This window comes from Eriocheir sinensis, chromosome 57, assembly GCF_024679095.1.
Source record: "Eriocheir sinensis breed Jianghai 21 chromosome 57, ASM2467909v1, whole genome shotgun sequence".
NCBI classification, from domain to species: Eukaryota; Metazoa; Arthropoda; class Malacostraca; order Decapoda; family Varunidae; genus Eriocheir; species Eriocheir sinensis.
This window is the reverse complement of record NC_066565.1, coordinates 4,647,401-4,670,836: the sequence shown is the minus strand read 5'-3', so window position 1 is coordinate 4,670,836 and position 23,436 is coordinate 4,647,401. Positions and strand designations below refer to the sequence as shown.

The window sequence follows — 23,436 nt, the reverse complement described above, 5'->3', positions numbered from 1 at the left end:
AATATTAAGGAAAAGATGAAATAAAGAAGAAAATGGATAATGAAGAAAGGGAAAAAGAAAATGGGAAAGAAAGAAAATGTACGGAGAATATTAAGGAAAAGAGGAAATAAAGAAGAAAAGGAAAAAGAAAATGGTAAAATAAGAAAATGTACAGAGAATATTAAGGAAAAGAGGAAATAAAGAAGAAAAGGAAAAAGAAAATGGAAAAAAAGAAAATGTACAGAGAATATTAAGGAAAAGATGAAATAAAGAAGAAAATGGTTAATGAAGAAAGGGAAAAAGAAAATGGGAAAAAAAGAAAATGTACGGAGAATATTAAGGAAAAAATGAAATAAAGAAGAAAATAGTTAATGAAGAAAGGGAAAAAGAAAATGGTGAAGAGAAGGGAGAGAAAAGAAGCGGAAATATTTGATACAGTCTCAGGAAGAATAAACAGGGACAGATAACAAGTAAATAAAAGTAAAATGTAAAAAAAAAAAAAAAAAAATACAAGCCGCTGGTTCAGAAAGGAAGACAAACGAAGAGAATGAGAAAAGTGAAATATTTGATACTGTTCAGGAAGAATAATCAAAACAGATAAAAAGTAAATAAAAGTAAAATGTAAAAAAAAAAAAAAATACAAGCCGCTGGTTCAGAAAGGAAGACAAACGAAGAGAATGAAAAAAAAAGTATCACTGTTCAAAGGCAACGAATCAAAACTGCATCAAGGTCAAATCACACTAACCAAAAAAAAAAAAAATACAAGCCGCTGTTTCAGAAAGGAAGACAAACGAAGAGAATGAAAAAGAAAAGCATCATCGGCAATTCCAAAAAAGAGTTCGACGGCAACGAATCAAAACGGCATCAAGGTCAAATCACACTAACCCCCAAAAAAAAAAAAAAATACAAGCCGCTGGTTCAGAAAGGAAGACAAACGAAGCAAATGAGAAAAAAAGTATCACTGTTCAACGGCAACGAATCAAAACGGCATCAAGGTCAAATCACACTAACCAAAAAAAAAAAAAATACAACCTGCCAGTTCAGAAAGGAAGACAAACGAAGAGAATGAGAAAAAAAGTATCACTGTTCAACGGCAACGAATCAAAACTGCATCAAGGTCAAATCACACTAAAAAAAAAAATACAAGCCGCTGGTTCAGAAAGGAAGACAAACGAAGCAAATGAGAAAAGAAGTATCACTGCTCGACGGCAACGACTCAAAACTGCATCAAGGTCAAATCACACTGACAGACAAAAAAAAAAAAAAAATACAAGCCACCAGTTCAGAAAGGAAGATGAACGAAATAAATAAATAAAAATATATCATTGTAAGTTCCCAAAAAGAGTTCAACGGCGACAAATCAAAACTGCATCAAGGTCAAATCACACTGACAAAAAAAAAAAAATTCAAGCCGCCACAAAAAGGAGGATGAACGAAATAAATAAATAAAAATATATCTGTAAATTCCCAAAAAGAGTTCGACGGCAACGAATCAAAACTGCATCAAAGTCAAATCACACTGACAAAAAAAATAAAAAAATAAAAAATAAAAAAATCAAGCCGCCAGTTCAGAAAGGAAGATGAACAAAATAAATAAAATAAAAAATATATCATCGTAAATTCCCAAAAGAGTTCAACGGCGACAAATCAAAACAGCATCAAAGTCTAATCACGCTAACAAAAACGTACTCAAAACAAAGCAGTGTGTGTTATGATCAAAGCGAGATATTTCCAGCAACTACGAAAGCCCCAAAGTCTTCTCCACAAGTGCCTAAACGTGAAGATCTAAAAGCGAATGCAAGACCCAGTTCCTTTCTTTACTGTCGCCAGAAGTCGCAGAATAAGGAAAGGATGTAACATACGCCGAGTAATAGAATGACGGACTGACGGGTGTGTTTGTGTGGTGGGTAATTGGTGAGGAAGCAAAAGGTGGATGTGGGAATAAATAAGGAAAGTAAAAACAGTCAATACAGGTTAGAAATAAGAAAAGATTGATACGTAAAAGAAAGAAGGAAGGCCGAAGATACAAAATTTGACTCCTTACGTATCCAGTAAGTCATGAGTATAGTCGTGAGTACGTAAAAGAAGAAAAACAAATAACCAAGAAAGATATGAATGAATAACAAGAGGAAGAAGATAAGCGAATTTATAGGAATGAGAGAACGAAGAAGGGAGGTACAAAAAGTGGATACAGAAGGAAATGAAGAAAAAGATGGATGCAGGAATAAATAAGGAAGGTAAAAACAGATGATACAGATTATAAATAAGAAAACGATGGATACACATAAGAAAGAAGGAAGGAAAAATATTAGATACAGAAGGAAATGAAGAAAAAGATGAATGCAGGAATAAATAAGGAAGGAAAAATATTAGATACAGAAGGAAATGAAGGAAAAGATGAATGCAGGAATAAATAAGGAAGGTAAAAACAGTTGATACATACAAGGAAGAAGGAAGGAAAAATATCAGATACAGAAGGAAATAAGAAAACAAAGAAGGCAGTGGAAATAATTGATACAGATGGAAATTAAGAAACAGTGAACATAGTAAAGAAAAAAAGATGGAAATAAAGAAGAAGACCAATAAAGAAAACAATTAAAGACTAGCAAATGGAAAGAGTATAAATGTGAATGAAGGGATGAAAAATATTAAGGAGAATTGATGAGGGGAAACACACGCCATCGAAGAGAAGAATCATATCAGGTTGAACATTTGTGAGTGATGTCTTGAGTTTTACGATGAGAGAGAAGCTGGAGAAGTGAGCGTTGTATAATGAAGAAAAACAGAAGATGACAGGTTGAACATTTGTGAGTGATGTCTTGAGTTTTTACGTATTGAGAGAAGCTGAGGAAGTGAAGCGTTACGTAATGAAGAAAAACAGAAGATGAATTGATGAGGAAAACACACACCATTGAAGAGAAGAATCATATCAGGAAGATCATTTGTGAGTGATGTCTTGAGTTCTTACGTATTGAGAGAAGCAGAGGAAGTGAAGCGTTACGTAATGAAGAAAAACGGAAGATGAATTGATGAGGAAAACACACCATTGAAGAGAAGAATCATATCAGGTTGAACATTTGTGAGTGACGTTTGACTTTGTACGTATTGAGAGAAGCGGAGGAAGTGAAGCATTACGTAATGAAGAAAAACAGAAGAATTGACAAGGAAAAACACGGACACTAGCAAACAGAAGGATCAGATCAGGTTGGACTCTAGTAATTGGTGTTAGATCTCTTACATATTGAGGGAAGTTTAAGAAGTGAAGTGTTACGTATTGACAAACAAGATGAATTGATGAGGAAGCGCGGACACGAGCAAACATAAGGATCAGATCAGGTTGAGCTCTAGTAACTGACATTTGATCTCGCATGTATTGAGAAAAGTGGAAGGAGTGAGGCGTTATATAACAAGAGTAACGGAGAGAGTAGTGAAGTGTTTCCAGAGCAGTTGAAAGAATGAAGCGTAGTGACTAAAAAATAAACAGGTGAAGGAACAATGCACCAAAAACCTAAATATAAAAACTTCACTCCCCCCAAAAAAAATATATAAGGTCATTCGCTACTGACCTTACTGTGGACGGTTGACCTGACCTGACCTCCCCAACCTGTGTACTTACCCCTCACGTTGTTAGGACTAGGGGGGAGGCATTTTGCGTGACGTTATATATGCCGTACTTCTGATTTCTCCCCCGTTTTATATCTGCATACATTAAGAATATATATATATACATTATCTTATACATAACTACGTGCGTATACATATATATATAATAGGTATACAGGGAGTCCTTGAGTCGCAACGGGGCTCGGGACTGACAGGGTGGTTGTTAAGTCACATATGTTGTAACTCGAGGATTTCCTTTACATATACAAAGGAAACATTGGTGCCAACAACACATTTACCTTTCATTTCCACGCCAGACACTTAGCTCCTGGCTGTTACAATTACGTCTTAAGAAAAAAAGTAATACACATAGCCCGAGATTTATTTTCGTAATAGCGTAACGGCGACATAGCAGACCTCAGAGCACCTTGAAAGCGTAAATAGTCGAATACAACCTCCACGTCTTTGCTGGGAGTGCCGTACGTTGGTGTTTGTACGTTATTCGCACGGAGGGACGGACAGGTAGAGGGTTTGTTTCTTTGCACCTTGCGTAATGTTGGATGTGAGGGGCGAGCATTTTTTACGAGTTTACTATGCATGTGTTTATGTGTCCTAAGCCGTAATTAATATAAGTGACTCGGAAGATGGTGTGCGTAAGCCGGCGAGATGGGAGAAGGTGACATGCAGAGGATAAGGGGAAAATGTTTGACAGGCAGAAATTTTACATAACCGGACCTCAGAATAAGTACTCGAGAACGTCAACACAATGAAAATAACTTAATCAAAATGCAAATAAAAAATGGCAAAAATATTAAAGTTAAATTCGTTAAAAGGCAGAAACAAAATAATGATAAGAAGCGGAATGATAAGCAGAAATTTCATATAACTGGACCTCAGAATAAGTACTCGAGAACGTCAACAGAATGAAAATAACTTAATCAAAATGCAGAAAAAAAGACGCAAAAATATTAAAGTTAAATTCGTTAAAAGGCAGAAACAAAATAATGATAAGAAGCGGAATGATAAGCAGAAATTTCGTATAATCGGAAGAATAAGTATGCAAGGAATATCAACCTGAAGAATCCAGAAAAGAAATGAAAACGGCGAAATCAGACTAATGCACAAATCTGACCAGTAATTGACGTTTCATAACCTAGGTCTCGGAAACAGAGCGAGAATTAATAAATGCAAAGAATAAGGGATTGATATATTGCGAGACAGACATGTAGGGAAAATGATTGATGTTTCATAACCTAGGTCTCAGAAACAGAGCGAGAATTAATAAAAGCAAAGAATAAGGGATTGATATATTGCAAGACAGACATGTAGGGAAGATAATTGACGTTTCATAACCTAGGTCTCGGAAACAGAGGGAGAATCACTAAAAGCAAAGAATAAGGGATTGATATATTGCAAGACAGACATGTAGGGAAAATGATTGACGTTTCATAACCTAGGTCTTGGAAACAGAGCGAGAATTATTAAAAGCAAAGAATAAGGCATTGATATATTGCAAGACGGACATGTAGGGGAAATGATTGACGTTTCATAATCTTGGTCTCGGAAACGGAGCGAGAATTATTAAAAGCAAAGAATAAGGGATTGATATATTGCAAGACAGACATGTAGGGAAATAATTGATGTTTCATAACCCAGGTCTCGGAAACAGAGCAAGTATTATTAAAAGCAAAGAATAAGGGATTGATATATTGCAAGACAGACATGTAGGGAAGATAATTGACGTTTCATATCCAAGGTCTCGGAAACAGAGGGAGGATCACTAAAAGCAAAGAATAAGGGATTGATATATTGCAAGACGGACATGTATGGAAATAATTGACGTTTCATAACCCAGGTCTCGGAAACGGAGCAAGAATCAAGAAAAAGATCAACCACTAAACTATGATCAAACACCTGCAGCAATACATGTGGTAAAAGTTCCTTAATCCGTCAATCAGAGCCACGGATCTCGGAGTAACAGACCATTACCACACATACACACATGCAGCGTACCCGGCACATCTCGGAAGCGTCGTTTGTTCGTATGTGTGTATAGCGTGCCATCATCATCATTGCGTCGGAAAGCCCTTTTTTTTGTCATTCATTTCTTATTTATTGTCATGCATATGTTCCAGGTTCTCGTGTTTCCAGAGTGCGCTGTGTTGCTTCGCCTCGGTAGTGTTTGGTGGGTGTGGGGTTTTGTTGTCCAGGGTGGTGTGTGTCCGTGCCAATATGTACGCACGGTTCCAATTAGTACTCGTCGGGAAGAATCGTGAGGCGGTTCTTGTTCTGGTTCTTTTCTTGTTTTTTTATTGTTATTCTCGTTCTTGTTTATTTTCGTTCTCGTTTTTTATTTTCGTTCTTGTTTTATTCTCGTTCTTTTTTATTCTTGTTCTTTTTATTTTTATTCTTGTTCTTTTTATTTTTATTCTCGTTCTTGTTTTTATTTTGCGTTCTTGTTTTTATTCTTGTTCTTGTTTTATTCCCTTACCTTACCTTACCTTACCTTACCTTACCTTACCTTACCTTACCTTACCTTACCTTACCTTACCTTACCTTACCTTACCTTACCTTACCTTACCTTACCTTACCTTACTTTACCTTACCTTACCTTACCTTACCTTACCTTACCTTACCTTACCTTACCTTACCTTACCTTACCTTACCCTTACCTTACCTTACCTTACCTTACCTTACCTTACCTTACCTTACCTTACCTTACCTTACCTTACCTTACCTTACCTTACCTTACCTTACCTTACCTTACCTTACCTTACCTTAGTTGTTCCTGTTTTCATTTTGGTTCTTCTTGTTCCTTTTATCCATGTTCTTGTTCTCCTTGTCTTTCACGCTTTTAGAACACTATTCCAGGGCAGTTCCATCCCTGTTGTGAGTACAGTTGGGGTCGTGCGTACTAATTGGCATTATTACCCTAGACCAAGTTGATTTTATTGATTTTTATGGGGTGGTAATGATCTTTATTGGGAGTTCTACTATACCAATAATTTTTACACCTGTATTTTTTCATTCATGTGTTTTAGGTAATTTAACTTTTAATGGTGTGTAGGAAAAAAAATAGGCTCATTCTCTCTCTCATGAGTTTCCGTATTGTGAATAGACCGTATTGGCTATCAGTCCACCTCTCCGCTGCGTGAGGCCCCTCGTGTGCGTCTCCGTGGTGACAGGGCCGCTGCACCGTTTGTTTATCAACGGATTAACAGTTTCGGTGATGTCTACCGCAGCACCAGCAGTAGAAATAACCACACCGTAAATAATAACCATCTAACACCAAATTAACCCAGTAGCAGCGGGGATCATGTTTCTTAATGGTCCCTCTAAGCGAGAAAAATGAGAAAAAATCACCCCTCACACAAACCATTTCATAATATATATCAAAGCATTTGTGATCAGATTATGTATCATGTTTTTGGAGTGGTTTATATCATGGCACAAATTTGGCCCATCGCTTCTACACGGTAAAGCCACAAATTTGGCCCGTCGCTGCTACACGGTAAAGCCACAAATTTGGCCCGTCGCTTCTACACAGTAAAGCCACAAATTTGGCCCGTCGCTTCTACACGGGAAAGCCACAAATTTGGCCCGTCGCTGCTACACGGTTAAATTATACTAGAGAAATTAGAGAGGAAAATACAGCCACAAACAAAATATCTAGGAGACAAAATATCTTATGATGCTTTAGGCCAGTGTGGGGCCGTGCCGAGGTGGGTACGGGTGGCACACATTCGTCACTCAGCGGTCATATAAATCATACATAGACGCAAACCTTAGCAATAGATGGTATAATTATTTTCCTGATTCGTCACTCAGCGGTCACATAAATCACACATAGACGCAAACCTTACAACTTACAAACAATAGATGGTATAATTTTTTTCCCGACCAGCAGTGTTTGGACATTTCGCTCCAAACAATAACTGATTGATTGATTGATAGTTTATTGTTGCAAGTAAACAACAAAGGAGAAGGGAGGAGCATGCCATCCCAACCCCCAGGCAGTACAGAGTGTGATTATACAACTAAGGATAATAACTTGTATTTGGGAATCCTGAAATAGAAAAATAATGGATGTCATGAGGTAAAATAGTCCTCCAGGCGGCTGGTGGAGCGTGGCCGCGTGGGTAGCCAGTACGGTCTGTTTAGGAAAGCATCTTCATTCTCATTCCTTGCTTGTGTTTTATTTCCGTTCCAGGAGAAAGAATCGTCTATGTGATAGTTTGATGTGATGGTGAAGAATGAAAGTGGTGATGATGGTTTTTCGGTATCCCGGTAGCAGCGGGGATCATGTTTCTTAATGGTCCCCCCAAGCAAGAAAAATGAGAAAAAATCACCCCTCACACAAACCATTTCATAATATATATCAAAGCATTAGTGATCAGAATATGTATCATCTATTCTTGGGGGTAAATATCATGGTACAAATTTGGCCCTTAGCTGCTACATGGTGAAGCCACAAATTTGGCCCGTCGCTGCTACATGGTGAAGCCACAAATTTGGCCCGTCGCTGCTACCGGGTTAATTATGGATGTGATACGCAGGAATTTTACGATCACCACTGGCCAGCCTGTCCCGTAAGTCCCCCTCCGACACCCCCGCCCTTTTTGCGCACTTTCAAGGCGTAGGTCATCATTTCCATCAACGTAATATCCTCAGCCAAGGGGGCGGGGCTTAGGGGACAAGTTGTGGGTGGTGGTTACCAAGCAATGGCGGCGATAAAAATGTCATAAATAAAGATAAGGAAAACTCGTGAATATGATGATGATGTTAAGTAGACCGGCCGAGAAAGGATGCAAAGCGAATACAGAAAATTACGCAACCTGGAATTAATGATCATGATTGGAAACGGAGACAGTCCTTTGTTACAGCGATATGGCCTAAAAAAACGTAATAAATGAAGCTTAACTTATAATTCCCGAGCAATGATAGAAAGAAAAATAACAAACGGTAAAGTTGGAAAGGGTCGACAGATATAACTGATGCTAAAATAGTTGCTGTTTAGTCATGGTAAGAATGGTCATAGTAAAGAAAACAAAGTGCCTGTTGATATTAAGTTGGAAAACCATCAAGAAACAACTAACGCTAAACTTTTAATAGCCGTAATAATAATAATAATACAGTCATCCCTCAAATAGTACAGTTTCCAATAGTTCAGTTTCGGTTTTATACGGATTGTCATAGAAAATCTTTTAATTAAGGATTTTTAAATTTCCTGCTCGTTGGGAAATTTAAAAATCCTAATAAAATCTTAGAAAATCCACATAAAAACAAAACCGAACTATTGGAAAACGTACTAATTGAGGGACAACTGTAATAATAATAATAATAATAATAATAATAATAATAATAATAATAATAATAATAATAATGACAACTAACAGACAGAACTATACAAAATAGACCGTTCATTTGATGACAACAATAGACAAAACACGTAATAAATGAAAAAAGTTAAAAAGCGTCCATTAGCATAAAGTCCGCAAACATAAACTAACCGAACCCCAAGATGAACGAAGCAGCAGGTGGAGCAACACGTGGTCAGGTCAGGGTGTGGAGGCGTGTGTGCGTGTGTGTTCGTTGCCTTGCCCGCGCCGCCGCAACGCATGGCGAGCGACCTGCAGCGGCGCCCCATAAGTGTACTTACTCGTAGAGGTCTCAGGTTGTCTTATATCCCCCGACACAGCCACTCTCAGCCCTTGTTAGCTCGGCACGCAGGCCACCACCCGCTGCGCCCTTTCCTTTGCACGAGGTGTTTATCCAGAATGACACCCGACTTTCCGCAGCTGTCACCTTGGTATTTGTTTGGAATTACACCCATCTCGTGCTGCTTGATATTTTGGTATTTATATAGAATGACACCCAACTTTCCGCAGCTTGGTATTTGTTTGGAATCACACCCATCTCATTATGCTGCTTGATATTTGGGTATTTACATAGAATTGCACCCAACTCTACTCCTTGACATTTTGGTATTTATGCAGAATAACACCCGACCCATTACACTGCTTGATGTATTGGTATTTACATAGAATTACACCCATCTCATTATGCTCCTTGACATATAGGTATTTATTTAGAATTTCACCCGGCTATTCTGCTTTCCACTCTTTTATTCTGATTTTTAATATGCGAATCATCACTCATTGATTTGTTACCATCTTAAATTCCTCATGTATTAGGTTGGAACAAATACGTAAGTTTCATTTAGTTATGTTGGGTCATATTTTTACAATTTTTCAGGTTTCTATCATCCTATCACCCATTTTTGAGGCTTAGATTATCTCTCTATCAATTTTCAAAGTTTAAGTCATCTGTTTTATAATTATTCAAGGCATGTGTCATCTGTTTATACATTTTTCTTGGTATTTATCATCATTTTACACATTTTCAAAGCTAAGGTCATCGTTTTACACATTTTCAAAGCTAAGGTCATCGGTTTAACACACTTTCAAAGCTAAGGTCATGGTTTTTACACAGTTTCAAAGCTAAGGTCATTGATTTTACACATTTTCAAAGCTAAGGTCATCATTTTCACACATTTTCAAAGCTAAGGTCATTGATTTTACACATTTTCAAAGCTAAGGTCATTGATTTTACACATTTTCAAAGCTAAGGTCATTGATTTTACACATTTTCAAAGCTAAGGTCATTGATTTTACACATTTTCAAAGCTAAGGTCATCATTTTACACATTTTCAAAGCTAAGGTCATCGTTTTAACACATTTTCAAAGCTAAGGTCATTGTTTTTACACATTTTCAAAGCTAAGGTCATTGTTTTTACACATTTTCAAAGCTAAGGTCATCGTTTTAACACATTTTCAAAGCTAAGGTCATCGGTTTTACACATTTTCAAAGCTAAGGTCATTGTTTTTACACATTTTCAAAGCTAAGGTCATCGGTTTAACACATTTTCAAAGCTAAGGTCATTGTTTAACACATTTTCAAAGCTAAGGTCATTGTTTTACACATTTTCAAAGCTAAGGTCGTCGTTTTAACACATTTTCAAAGCTAAGGTCATCGTTTTACACATTTTCAAAGCTAAGGTCATCGTTTTACACATTTTCAAAGCTAAGGTCATCGTTTTACACATTTTCAAAGCTAAGGTCACATTTTCAAAGCTAAGGTCATCGTTTTAACACATTTTCAAAGCTAAGGTCATTGTTTAACACATTTTCAAAGCTAAGGTCATTGGTTTAACACATTTTCAAAGCTAAGGTCATCGGTTCTACACATTTTCAAAGCTAAGGTCATCGGTTCTACACATTTTCAAAGCTAAGGTCATCGGTTTAACACATTTTCAAAGCTAAGGTCATTCTTTTTATACATTTTCAAAGCTAAGGTCATCGGTTCCACACATTTTCAAAGCTAAGGTCATCGTTATTACACCATTTCAAGGTTTAGCTCTTCTTTTGACCTGTATTCCTTTGTTTCACTTCATTGGTCCACCTCCTCCTCCTCCTCCTCCTCCTCCTCCTCCTCCTCCTCTCGGTCCTGTCTTCTGCTAACCCACACACATCGCTGATCACTGACGACACATTAGCTTTGGTTTACTAGTACAGCAGCGTATGTTACTATTTGTTAAGTCAGCGTTGGGTTCCGTTAGTTCAAGGTGACGGGATGTGGCTGGGAGGACGTGGCTGTGGTGGTGGCCTGCTCCGACAATTAGAAATCATGTAATTCTGGATATTTAAACTCCTCTATACTGTTCCTATTTCTATGTACTTTGCTTCATACTTTTCCCTCTATGTCCCTTCCCTTTCTCTTCTCTCTCCTTTGTCTTACTCTTCCTTCTCTTTCTTCATTTTCCTTCCCTTTTCCTCCTTTTCCTTCCTTTCCCTGTTGTTATCTTGCTGTCCTTTTTCTTTCCCTTCTTAGTTTCTCTTCTCTTACCTTCTTTCTCCTTCTCTTTCTTCATTTTCCTTCTCTTTTTCATTATTTTCCTCCTTCTCCTTCCTTTCTCTCACCTTATCTTACTCTCCCCTTTCCTTCCCTAGTTCCTCTTCTGTTTTATCTTCCTCCTCCTCTTTGTCTTTCTTCATTTTCCTTCTCTTTTTCATTATTTTCCTCCTTCTCCTTCCTTTCTCTCTCCTTATCTTACTCTCCCCTTTCCTTCCCTAGTTCCTCTTCTGTTTTATCTTCCTCCTTTTCTTTGTCTTTCTTCATTTTCCTTCTCTTTTCCTTTATTTTCCTCCTTCTCCTTCCTTTCTCTCTCCTTATCTTACTCTCCCCTTTCCTTCCTTAGTTCCTCTTCTGTTTTATCTTCCTCCTCCTCCTTCTCTTTCTTCATTTTCCTTCTCTTTTCCTTTATTTTCCTCCTTCTCCTTCCTTTCTCTCTCCTTATCTTACTCTCCCCTTTCCTTCCTTAGTTCCTCTTCTGTTTTATCTTCCTCCTTTTCTTTGTCTTTCTTCATTTTCCTTCTCTTTTTCTTTATTTTCCTCCTCCTCCTTCCTTTCTCTCACCTTATCTTACTCTCCCCTTTCCTTCCTTAGTTCCTCTTCTGTTTTATCTTCCTCTTCCTCATTGTCTTTCTTCATTTTCCTTCTCTTTTTCTTTATTTTCTTCCTCCTTTCTTTCCCTTTCCTTATCTTACGCTCGCCTTTCTTTCCCTTCAATAGTTTCTCTTTTCTTTCACCTTCCTCCCCCTCCTCCACCTCTTCCTCCTTCCCTTCCTTTAGTCTTTTCTCCCTTTCCCCACTTTTGCTTCTGTTCCCCCTCTCCTTCTCTTCCCTTCACAGTTCTTTATCATCAAGGTATATGCACACACTCCCTATACATATCCAACTGTGTATTCATCCCTATATCCGTGTGTATATATATTTGTCTATCAATGCGTACCTATCCTTTCTCTCTCTCTCGCTCTGTTCATAAACCTGGTAGGAGAAATAGATATGTACAGTCCGTTAATCCTTTTTGAACCATTTTATTCTCAGAGTGTGTGTGTGTGTGTGTGTGTGTGTGTGTGTGTGTGTGTGTGTGTGCGTGCGAATCGCTTGTGTTTTCCTTTAATTTCTTACATGGTGTTCCCTTCTGATCATCACTTATAAATACGCCTAAAGTAACATTATACACAGTTCTCTCGGAGGCTGGCGAGGGGTGGATGTGTAGGTCGTCATATAGTTGTTAGGAGGTGTTACGGCAGCCTCTCACTGGGGGAAGATTTAACCGAGTATTCATTCATTGATTTTCTCTGCGGATAACTGGTTCGTATATACTATTACTACGACTTCTGACACTTCTTTCATTTATAGATTTAACCGAGTACTTGTTCATTCATTTTCTCTGTGGATAACTGGTTCGTATATATAATTACTACGACTTCTGGCACTTCTTTCGTTTATAGATTTAACCGAGTACTTGTTCATTCATTTTCTCTACGGATAACTGGTTCGTATATACTATTACTACGATTACTGCCACTACTTTCATTTATAGCCGTTTGGTGTTTGATTCTCATGTTAACTATTTGTCTACTAAGTTTTTGTTATCATTATTATTATTCCAGTTGGGTTGTAGGATGGGGAGAAGATTTAGATAGCGAAGGAAAATAGTACTAATGTTGTTTTCATGATTTTTTTTATTACTACTACTACTGCTGCTATTAATACTACCACAGCAACTACTATCCTTACTTCCACTGTTCGTTTGTGATATCCGTTGAGTCGTCTGAGTCTGCGTCGTAAGTGCAAAATTGAGAAATCAGAAACAACAATTCATAATTTTCACTCGTAGGCAAAAAAGTTACTAAGGCAAATTGTACAACACTCACATCCCGCAGAATGACACAGGTTCGTCGAGCGACTCCCAGAAACGGTGTACAACAAGCCTTTTTTTTCTGCGGAACTAATATAAAACCTAAGCAAAAATGTGAAAAAAAAAAAAATCATTGAAGTTCACGAGATGCCAAATATGTCGGGATCAAATACACGTACATCTTTTTATCATTATTATTATTATTAGGCGATTGTAGCCAAAGTCCGCTCATCTGAGTAGCGTCGGACCCACCTTGGCTGTCTAGATTATTGGGTTTTTAGGCTATTATTATCATTTTTATGGGGCTAGCAGATGGCAGCCCAAGTCTCGGAATATATGAACATCACCAGACTATACTTCTCTGCTTCAAGAATTAGGCTTTTTATCAAGAAGTTATGCCATTGGGGTTTTCTAGAATTTGAACCTTTTGGTATTTTTTAAGAATTAGGACCAATGCAGTTTTTCAAGAGTTTTCCATTGGGGGTTTTCAAGAAGTCAGACTGTTGGTGGTTTTCAAGAATTTGGACCAATGGTATTTTTTTAAGAATTAGTACCAATGCAGTTTTTCAAGAGTTTTCCATTGGTGTTTTTCAAGAGTTTGGACCTTTGGGATTTTTTAAGAATTAAGACCAATGCAGTTTTTCAAGAGTTTTCCATTGGTGGTTTTCAAGAATTTGGACCTTTGGGATTTTTAAAGAATTAGTACCAATGCAGTTTTTCAAGAGTTCCATTGGTGGTTTTCAAGAATTTGGACCTTTAGGATTTTTAAAGAATTAGTACCAATGCAGTTTTTCAAGAGTTTTCCATTGGTGGTTTTCAAGAGTTTGGACCTTTGGGATTTTTAAAGAATTAGTACCAATGAAGTTTACAAGAGTTTTCCATTGGGGTTTTCAAGAAGTCAGACTGTAGGTGGTTTTCAAGAATTCAGACCATTGGAATACTTAGACCACTTGCATTCAGGTTAAGACTATTACCACACATCATGTATGCACCATAGATTAGCTCAGAGTAGAAGGGCGAGTAGGTTGAAAATACGGACCCTAATGTATCGTGGTGTAGGTGTGGCGAATAACCCTTTATGCCCTGTACGCCTTACTCTAAATTATCACACTGGGTTCTCTTTGCGTGTGTGATTGGCATACGGAAATAAGAACGTAAGGAGTCTGCAACCTATCAACCTTCCTTCCTCTCCCCATCCCTTCCATTCCTGTCTCTTTCCTCTCTTCTTTGGCTACCTTCACACCCCCTCCTTTTCTTTTCCTCTTTCTTTCCTTTACTCTTCAAATGTGTCCAACTTCTATCAAATTTTCCATGCAGTAGATCCTCCTATTTTTTCAGTAAAGGAAGCAGCTCAAGGGCAAAAATGGATGAGAGCAAATGAAGTTAACCGCTGCTCCTATTGAAAGAAGCATAGATGAGTGGCCAGAAGGGAGGTCAATTTCCTTCACGCCTTTTCCTTCTTCAGTCCCTTCACCTCCTCGTCAAAACTAACTAACCATGCCTTGAAAAACGGGTCAGCAAGGACAAATCAGCCACAGTATTGACAAAGATTTTTACCCCATTTAAAGATTCAGGCAAGGGTTTACCGTACATCCAAATTGTAACTATACGGATATTTATTTTTACGTCGTTTAAAGATTCAGGCAAGGGTTTACCGTACATCCAAATTGTAACTATACGGATATTTATTTTTACGTCGTTTAAAGATTCAGGCAAGGGTTTACCGTACATCCAAATTGTCACTATATGGATATTTATTTTTACCCCGTTTAAAGATTCAGGCAAGGGTTTACTGTACATCCAAATTGTCACTATACGGATATTTATTTTTGCCCCGTTTAAAGATTCAGGCAAGGGTTTACCGTACATCTGAATTGTAACTATGCGGATATTTATTTTTACCCCGTTTAAAGATTCAGGGAAGGGTTTACCGTACATCCAAATTGTCACTATACAGATATTTATTTTTGCCCCGTTTAAAGATTCAGGCAAGGGTTTACCGTACATCCAAATTGTAACTATACGGATATTTATTTTTACCCCGTTTAAAGATTCAGGCAAGGGTTTACCGTACATCCAAATTGTAACTATACGGATATTTATTTTTACGTCGTTTAAAGATTCAGGCAAGGGTTTACCGTACATCCAAATTGTTTCTCGTTTAAAGATTCAGGCAAGGGTTTACCGTACATCCAAATTGTCACTATACAGATATTTGTTTTTACGTCGTTTAAAGATTCAGGCAAGGGTTTACCGTACATCCAAATTGTAACTATACGAATCTTTATTTAATATTTCACTGGGTAGGTTAGCCCCTGCACACAATGAGAGACAGATGTATTACGTTATGACTTATTAACACATATACACATCATGATACATCCACTGTGCATTTAAAAAGGGAAAAATAAGCTAAAATATGATGATGGAGTGAACAGCGATATCCTTCATCTCTGCATTCCTTATTTGGGACATGCAAGATTGTATTTTTCTGAAAGAGACACAGAGAGAATGAGATATTTTTAAAGAGAAAACATACCACATATATATATTTTATCGAGTGTGTGTGTGTGTGTGTGTGTGTGTGTGTGTGTGTGTGTGTTGGTTGGTTGGTTACTATTCCTATTGTTGTTGCTGCAGAGAAAGATGTTTAATCCCATTCTATTGATTAGGCATAAGTTAAAAAAAATAAACATAATGGAAAGTTGGTGTGATGCATTTTTTTATGATTATTATTGTTGCTGTTCTAAGGGTTACGAACTTATGAGTTTTCTATTTTATTATTCTCCTCCTCCTCCTCCTACTCCTCCTCCTTACCATTCATTGTTTGTGTTTTATATCATTTTTAATCTTCATTGAGTGTCTGTGGCTCTATTTCGGCTTATTATTTTTGTTAGTGTTACTGTTCTAAGGGATACAAGCCTATGAGTTTTCTATTTGATTATCCCTCTTTTTATCATTTTTAATCTTCGTGGAGTGTCTGTGGCTCTATATCGGCTTATTATTTTTGTCATTATTATTAGTTGTTATTATTAAGTGGACGGTGTTGTGATTCCTGTTTTTATATTCATCCTACTGGTTCTCTGTCACGAGTCTTACGGTTGGTGAAGAAATAAAGTCGATAATTTTTGAAACTGTATTTTATTAACTCATTATATTGCGGTTTTCATGTATTTTATTTAACTTTTGTTTCTCATATTTTTCCAACATCACCTTAAAATTCTCCCTCCATTGCCTTTCCTCCTCCTCCTCTTCCTCTTCCTCTTTCTCCTCCTCCTCCTCTTCTTTTTACATATTTTTTTCTCTCTTCTGTTCCTTCACTTCCTTCTCCTATTTAATTTCTCCTTCAGTTTCTTCTTTTCTCTCCTTTTCTCTTTATTTCTTCCCCCTTCATTATCTATATTTTCCTTCTTTATTTAATTTTACTTCTTGTAGTTTTCATGTATTTTATTTAACGTATTCTTGTTTCTCGTATTTTTCCAACATCACATTAAAGTTCTTCTCCCTCTATTGCCTTTCCTCCTCCTCCTCCTCTTCCTCTTTCTCCTCCTCCTCCTCCTCTTCTTTTTACATATTTTTTTCTCTCTTCTGTTCCTTCACTTCCTTCTCCTATTTTCTCCTTCAGTTTCTTCTTTTCTCTCCTTTTCTCCTTATTTCTTCCCCCTTCATTATCTATATTTTCCTTCTTTATCTCTTCCTTCAGGTCCTCCTTCCTCCTCCCACTGGCAGAAATATCTCCTCAAACCGAGTCATCCGTCACTGGAACAACCTCCCTACAGATCGAATACCATCAACTCATTTAAAAGCCGAATCGCCCGTTTTTTAATTATTTCCGTCAGCGAGTATTAAACAACACGATCATTGCTTTCATCCAGAGCGGGCAACCACACAATGAGTAGGCGTTCTGTTGGCTGAATTTCCACGTTCCTCTACATCAGGTACTGTGTGTGTGTGTGTGTGTGTGTGTGTGTGTGAATTCTTACCTCACGGATGACCTTTCCCGCGCCACACACACACACACACACACACACACACACACACACAAAGCACATTTTCTCTACATGTTTCCCCAGTGGTACATTTGCACTTTTCAGGGGGTACATACATTGTGTCCGAAAGAATGACCACCACTGTACAATACATGGTGTTGTAATCTGCATTCAAATTGCACAAGGTCGTGTGTTTTTTTTTTTTTTTTCCCTCATTTTAGTAAGCAAAACTGTTATTTAAATTATGTCATCAGTCCTCTTTTCCTTCTTTCCTTCAGTTTCTCCTCCTCCTCTTTTCCTTCCTTCCTTCAGTTTCTCCTCCTCCTCTTTTCCTTCCTTCCTTCAGTTTCTCCTCCTCCTCTTTTCCTTCCTTCCTTCAGTTTCTCCTCCTCCTCTTTTCCTTCCTTCCTTCAGTTTCTCCTCCTCCTCTTTTCCTTCAGTTTCTCCTCCTCCCTTCCTTCCTTCAGTTTCTCCTCCTCCTCTTTTCCTTCCTTCCTTCAGTTTCTCCTCCTCCTCTTTTCCTTCCTTCCTTCAGTTTCTCCTCCTCCTCTTTTCCTTCTTTCCTTCAGTTTCTCCTCCTCCTCTTTTCCTTCTTTCCTTCAGTTTCTCCTCCTCCTCTTTTCCTTCTTTCCTTCAGTTTCTCCTCCTCCTCTTTTCCTTCTTTCCTTCAGATTCTCCTCCTCCTCTTTTCCTTCTTTCCTTCAGATTCTCCTCCTCCTCTTTTCCTTCCTTCCTTCAGTTTCTCCTCCTCCTCTTTTCCTTCCTTCCTTCAGTTTCTCCTCCTCTTTTCCTTCTTTCCTTCAGATTCTCCTCCTCCTCTTTTCCTTCTTTCCTTCAGATTCTCCTCCTCCTCTTTTCCTTCTTTCCTTCAGTTTCTCCTCCTCGTCTTTTCCTTCTTTCCTTCAGTTTCTCCTCCTCCTTCTGTAGTTTCTATATTTTCCTTAATTCCCTCCTTATAGTTTCTCCTCCTCCTCTACATTTTTTCCTCCTTCCCTTAATTCCTTCTCTCTCTCTTCCTCCACCCATCTTTTCCCTCCCTCCTCCTTCTGTAGCTTCTATATTTTCCTTAATTCCCTCCTTATAGTTTCTCCTCCTCCTCCTCTACATTTTTTCCTCCTTCCCTTAATTCCTTCTCTCCCTCTTCCTCCACCCATCTTTTCCCTCTTCAATTCTTGTTTCATAATCATTATCGTGGAGAGAGATGACGTCGACCTCAGATATAAACGTGATGATAAGAGAGAGAGAGAGAGAGCCACACCTGCATACGGATAATCTCTCTCTCTCTCTCTCTCTCTCTCTCTCTCTCTCTCTCTCTCTCTCTCTCAGAGAGAGAGAGAGAGAGAGAGAGAGAGACGGGTGAAAAATAAGCCTAATATAAGCAAATCAATACATACCGTTAATGAGGTCAGAGGTCACGAGTCAGGGAGAGTCAGGTCACATATGGTAATCCCCCCCCTCTCTCTCTCTCTCTCTCTCTCTCTCTCTCTCTCTCTCTCTCTCTCTCTCTCTCTCTCTCTCTCTCTCTCTCTCTCTCTCTCTCTCCTCCACTATTTTTTTCTTCTATTTCCTTCATTTTCTTTCTTCCTTTACTCACATTTTCCTCTAATTCCTTTCGTTATTCTTTTTTTATTTGTAATTCGTTCTTTTCCTTCTCTGTTTCCTTATTTCTTTTCTTTCTCTGCTTTCCTTCCTTCGTTATCACAATTCTTTTTCTTCTTTCCTTCCTTCTTTTTATTTTAGTTGCAGAAGAAGTAGAGATAGTTGTTTTTGTACGTAGTAATCAACGATCGATATACAATTTAATAATGAACCAATCCATAACATAACATATAAGTCTACTCTTAAAACAATAAAGTTATATCGTCCCTGCAATTACTATATATATACGTGATTGCTGAGTCTATTCCATTCCCCCACCAACCTATTACTAATTATAACCAATGCTGGAGCTGCCCTGTGTAGGCCACTCGACTTCTTGCAGTTTCCCTATGTTCTTATGTTCTTCTTATGTTCTTAATGCCTGCCTATTTCCCTCCTAAATCTATACTTTTCCAATATAAATCCATTACTGCAGCGTGTTCTATCCTGCTGGCTAATTCTCAGTACTTTACTTATATCGCCTTTGTTGTAACCCTTGACCCATTTGAATACTTCTATCAGATCTCCCCGCACTCTTCGTCTTTCTAGTGAATGTAAGTTTAGATGTTTCAGCCTATTTTGATATGGGAGGTTCCTCAGCCCCTGAATCATCTTGGTCATCCTCCTCTGAACTGATTCTAGCAAGTTGATGTCCATTCTGTAGTGTGGGCACCAAAACTGGACAGCATAATCTAAGTGTGGCCTAACTAACGCTAAATAGAGTCTGAGGATGACCTCTGCACTCCTGTTGGTTACCGTCCTGTTAATAAAGCCTAATACCCTGTTAGCCCTATTCCTTGCACCAATACATTGCCTCCTTAGTTTTAGGTCAGAGTTCACTAACACTCCCAAATCCCTTTCACACTCTGATCTGCCTATATATGAGTGGAGTCTAAACTATACCCGTGTAATGGGGTGTGTGGTCCTACGCTTAGTACGCTACACTTGATGTTAAAATTCATCTGCCATTTCGCTGACCAAGCTGACAGTTTCGCTCTGAATAAAGTCACATCTACGTAAGTTTCACACCACGCTCTCCTTCTTTGATACGTTGACATTTCCCAAAGAACGAGATTAGGACACACAGGACGGAGCTATCTAATCAGGCTGGTACACATATAACCTACACCTTTTTTTCACCTGTAATCTAATCTCTCTCGTCTCCTTATCACAAGCTGGAGACATGAGAAGGAGAGGAAAAGAAAGACGGACTGAATTCATTGGTGTAGGATATGCTAGAAAAAGTGACAAAGATTAAATAAAGTAAGAAATTATATAACATGAAAAAAATATTCCTCTACCTCATCAAATTCCTTTTTATTTCTTCTTCATATGTCTTTTCAGTTCCTTAATTCTTTTCCTTCTTTTCCTTTTCTCTCCTTTATTTCCTTCATCTGTCTTTTCATTTCCTTCATTTCCTTCTCCTTTTCTCTGCTTTATTTCCTTCATCTGTCTTTTCATTTCCTTCATTTCCTTCTCCTTTTCTCTGCTTTATTTCCTTCATCTGTCTTTTCATTTCCTTCATTTCCTTCTCCTTTTCTCTCCTTTATTTCCTTCATCTGTCTTTTCATTTCCTTCATTTCCTTCTCCTTTTCTCTGCTTTATTTCCTTCATCTGTCTTTTCATTTCCTTCATTTCCTTCTCCTTTTCTCTCCTTTATTTCCTTCATCTGTCTTTTCTTTTCCTTCATTTCCTTCTCCTTTTCTCTGCTTTATTTCCTTCATCTGTCTTTTCATTTCCTTCATTTCCTTCTCCTTTTCTCTGCTTTATTTCCTTCATCTGTCTTTTCATTTCCTTCATTTCCTTCTCCTTTTCTCTCCTTTATTTCCTTCATCTGTCTTTTCATTTCCTTCATTTCCTTCTCCTTTTCTCTCCTTTATTTCCTTCATCTGTCTTTTCATTTCCTTAATTTCCTTCTCCTTTTCTCTGCTTTATTTCCTCCTCCTCCTTCACTTATCTTTTCTCTTCATTTCCTCCTTATTTTCTACTTTTCCTCCTTTATTTCCTCTTCCCTTTTCTCCTCCTTCATCAGTTAATCTTTTCTCTTCCTCCTCCTCTTTTTCTCCTTTTCCTCCTCCTTTTCTACTCTTTCCTCCTCCTCCTTCACTTATCTTTTCTCTTCATTTCCTCCTTATTTTCTACTTTTCCTCCTTTTTTTCCTCTTCCCTTTTCTCCTCCTTCATCAGTCTCTTCTCTTCCTCCTCCTCTTTTTCTCCTTTTCCTCCTCCGTTTCTACTCTTTCCTCATTTAATTCCTCCTCCTCCTCCTTCACCAGTCTTTTCTCTTTAATTTTCTCCTTATTTTATACTCTTCCTCCTTTATTTCCTCTTCCCTTTTCTCCTCCTTCATCAATATCTTCTCTTCCTTCTCCTCTTTTTCTCCTTTTCCTCCTCCTTTTCTACTCTTTCCTCATTTATTTCTTTATTTATTAACAGGACGGTATAACCAAGGAGTGCAGAGGTCATCCTCAGACTCTACCTAGCGTCAGTTCGGCCACACTTATGCTGTCCAGTTTTGGTGCCCACACTACAGAATGGACATCAACTTGCTAGAATCAGTTCAGAGGAGGATGACCAAGATGATTCAGGGGCTGAGGAACCTCCCATATCAAAATAGGCTGAAACATCTAAACTTACATTCACTAGAAAGACGAAGAGTGCGGGGAGATCTGATAGAAGTATTCAAATGGGTCAAGGGTTACAACAAAGGCGATATAAGTAAAGTACTGAGAATTAGCCAGCAGGATAGAACACGCCAGTAATGGATTTATATTGGAAAAGTATAGATTTAGGAGCATTTAGCAAGCATTGGTTTAATAATAGGGTGGTGAGGGAATGGAAAAGACTCAGCAATCACATATATATAGTTGGTGCAGGAACGTTAGCTTGTTTTAAGAGTAGACTGGATAGCTACATGGACGAGGATGACAGGTGGCAGTGAGGTGTGGGTGCAGTAAGGAGACAGGTTACTGAAAAAAAAGTAGAGAACGAGAATGGCAAGTAACAAGGATAACAATTAAGAGAACATATAGTCCTGTTTTCAACTGAAGAATTGCCCCCCCAACTCTGCCCAACTGAAGAATCACCCCACATTTAATCACTATTTTACATGAAGAAAAAATATTACCATAGCTGAATTTAGGTCCTATATTTTCTCCATACAGACAGAATGTGAAATAAATATGTTGACCGGAAACATGTCCATTGCTCACCCGGAACGTATACATTTTTTCACCCGACATTCCGTGAAAACTACAAACTTATCATCAATAATTCTTTAGTTATTGATGCAAGCACGTGGGTTTGTTTACAAGGATCAGCTGACTGGCGGCGGCGGGGGGAGGGGGGGGAGGGGGTATGTGCTTGCTTGCCTGTATATGTGTGTGTGTGTGTGTGTGTGTGTGTGTCATTGTGTGTGTGTGTGTGTGTGTGTGTGTGTGTGTGTGGTCACGTGGAGTCGTGCACATGACTTCCTTACATCCTCTTCACTCTCTCAGTTTTCTCCGTCATTTCCCATCTCCTCCTCTTCCTCCTTCTCCAATCTTTATTCATTTCCTCCTCTCCTTCTTCTCTTCACTCTCTCAGTAGTAGTGTGACCCTTTTTCTGTACCATGAACCAAAGACAGGAAGAGGAGGAGGAGGAGGAGGAACTGGAAAAGGGAGAGACAGGTGAAGGAGGAGAAATAGGAGGAAATAAAGAGAAAAATGAAGAGAAAAGGAGGATATGAAAAGATTGCTGAAGGAGGAGGAAGAAAAGGAAGGAATCAAGTAAAGGAGGAAAGATGAGAAAATAAGGAGGAAAAGGAGAATAGAGGAAGAGAAAACGAGGAACTGAAGGAGGAGGGGGAGGAAGATGAGGAAACAAAGATGGAAAAAAAAGTTAAAAAAAAGAAAAGGAGGAATGAAAGGAACTGAAAATAAGGAGGTGAATGAGGAGGAGGGAGAGGAGAAGGAGGAAATGATTCAGAGGGAAAAGAAAAGGAGGAATTAACATGAAAAATACACTCATATGAGAACCTGATATATATTGATCTGATCTCGGCGTTCGGAAATGGCCTAATATGGGGGCTGGAAGCTTCTCGAAAAACCGAACTTAATTTATGATATAGCTTACTCCATGCATATCCTTTCCTCTGTATCTTTTATCCTACTTAACCAAATGTCCTTCTGTTATCATATATGTCTTCTACTGACCTTCAAACCTCACATATAGCCATAGGGGAGAATACATATAGATAAAAACGTCTATATGTATCCTTTCCTACTTAACCCAATGCCCTTCTGTTATCATATATGTCTTCTACTGACCTTCAAACCTCACATATAGCCATAGGGGAGAATATATATAGATAAAAATGTCTATTTATCCTTTCCTACTTAACCAATGCCCTTCTGTTATCATATATGTCTTCTACTGACCTTCAAACCTCACATATAGCCATAGGGGAGAATATATATAGA

General features: G+C 38.1%; 3 long non-coding RNA genes across 36 annotated transcripts; 2 read left to right on the top strand and 1 right to left on the bottom strand.

Moving 5' to 3' along the window:
* Positions 1 to 570: 570 nt before the first annotated feature.
* LOC126984666 (uncharacterized) lies at positions 571 to 6,147 on the top strand. 18 transcript variants are annotated; one of them, XR_007737320.1, is made up of 5 exons: positions 571 to 668; positions 936 to 1,096; positions 1,212 to 2,682; positions 2,776 to 5,139; positions 5,239 to 6,147. It is a non-coding gene; the product is annotated as an uncharacterized LOC126984666 (long non-coding RNA). The 18 variants fall into 18 exon arrangements; XR_007737318.1 differs by having other exon boundaries at positions 572 to 668; positions 936 to 974; XR_007737327.1 differs by lacking the exon at positions 936 to 1,096 and adding an exon at positions 1,173 to 1,211 and having other exon boundaries at positions 578 to 668; positions 1,356 to 2,682.
* Positions 2,928 to 10,513, bottom strand: LOC126984669 (uncharacterized). 17 transcript variants are annotated; one of them, XR_007737329.1, is made up of 4 exons: positions 6,280 to 10,513; positions 5,235 to 6,243; positions 4,475 to 5,035; positions 2,928 to 4,317 (listed from the first exon to the last, which is right to left on the bottom strand). It is a non-coding gene; the product is annotated as an uncharacterized LOC126984669 (long non-coding RNA). The 17 variants fall into 17 exon arrangements; XR_007737330.1 differs by lacking the exon at positions 2,928 to 4,317 and having other exon boundaries at positions 4,436 to 5,035; positions 6,275 to 10,512; XR_007737336.1 differs by lacking the exon at positions 2,928 to 4,317 and having other exon boundaries at positions 4,436 to 4,935; positions 6,280 to 10,512.
* A 30-nt stretch (positions 10,514 to 10,543) lies between these two features.
* Positions 10,544 to 14,405, top strand: LOC126984668 (uncharacterized). The gene is made up of 3 exons (XR_007737328.1): positions 10,544 to 10,701; positions 10,969 to 13,855; positions 14,259 to 14,405. It is a non-coding gene; the product is annotated as an uncharacterized LOC126984668 (long non-coding RNA).
* Positions 14,406 to 23,436: the final 9,031 nt, after the last annotated feature.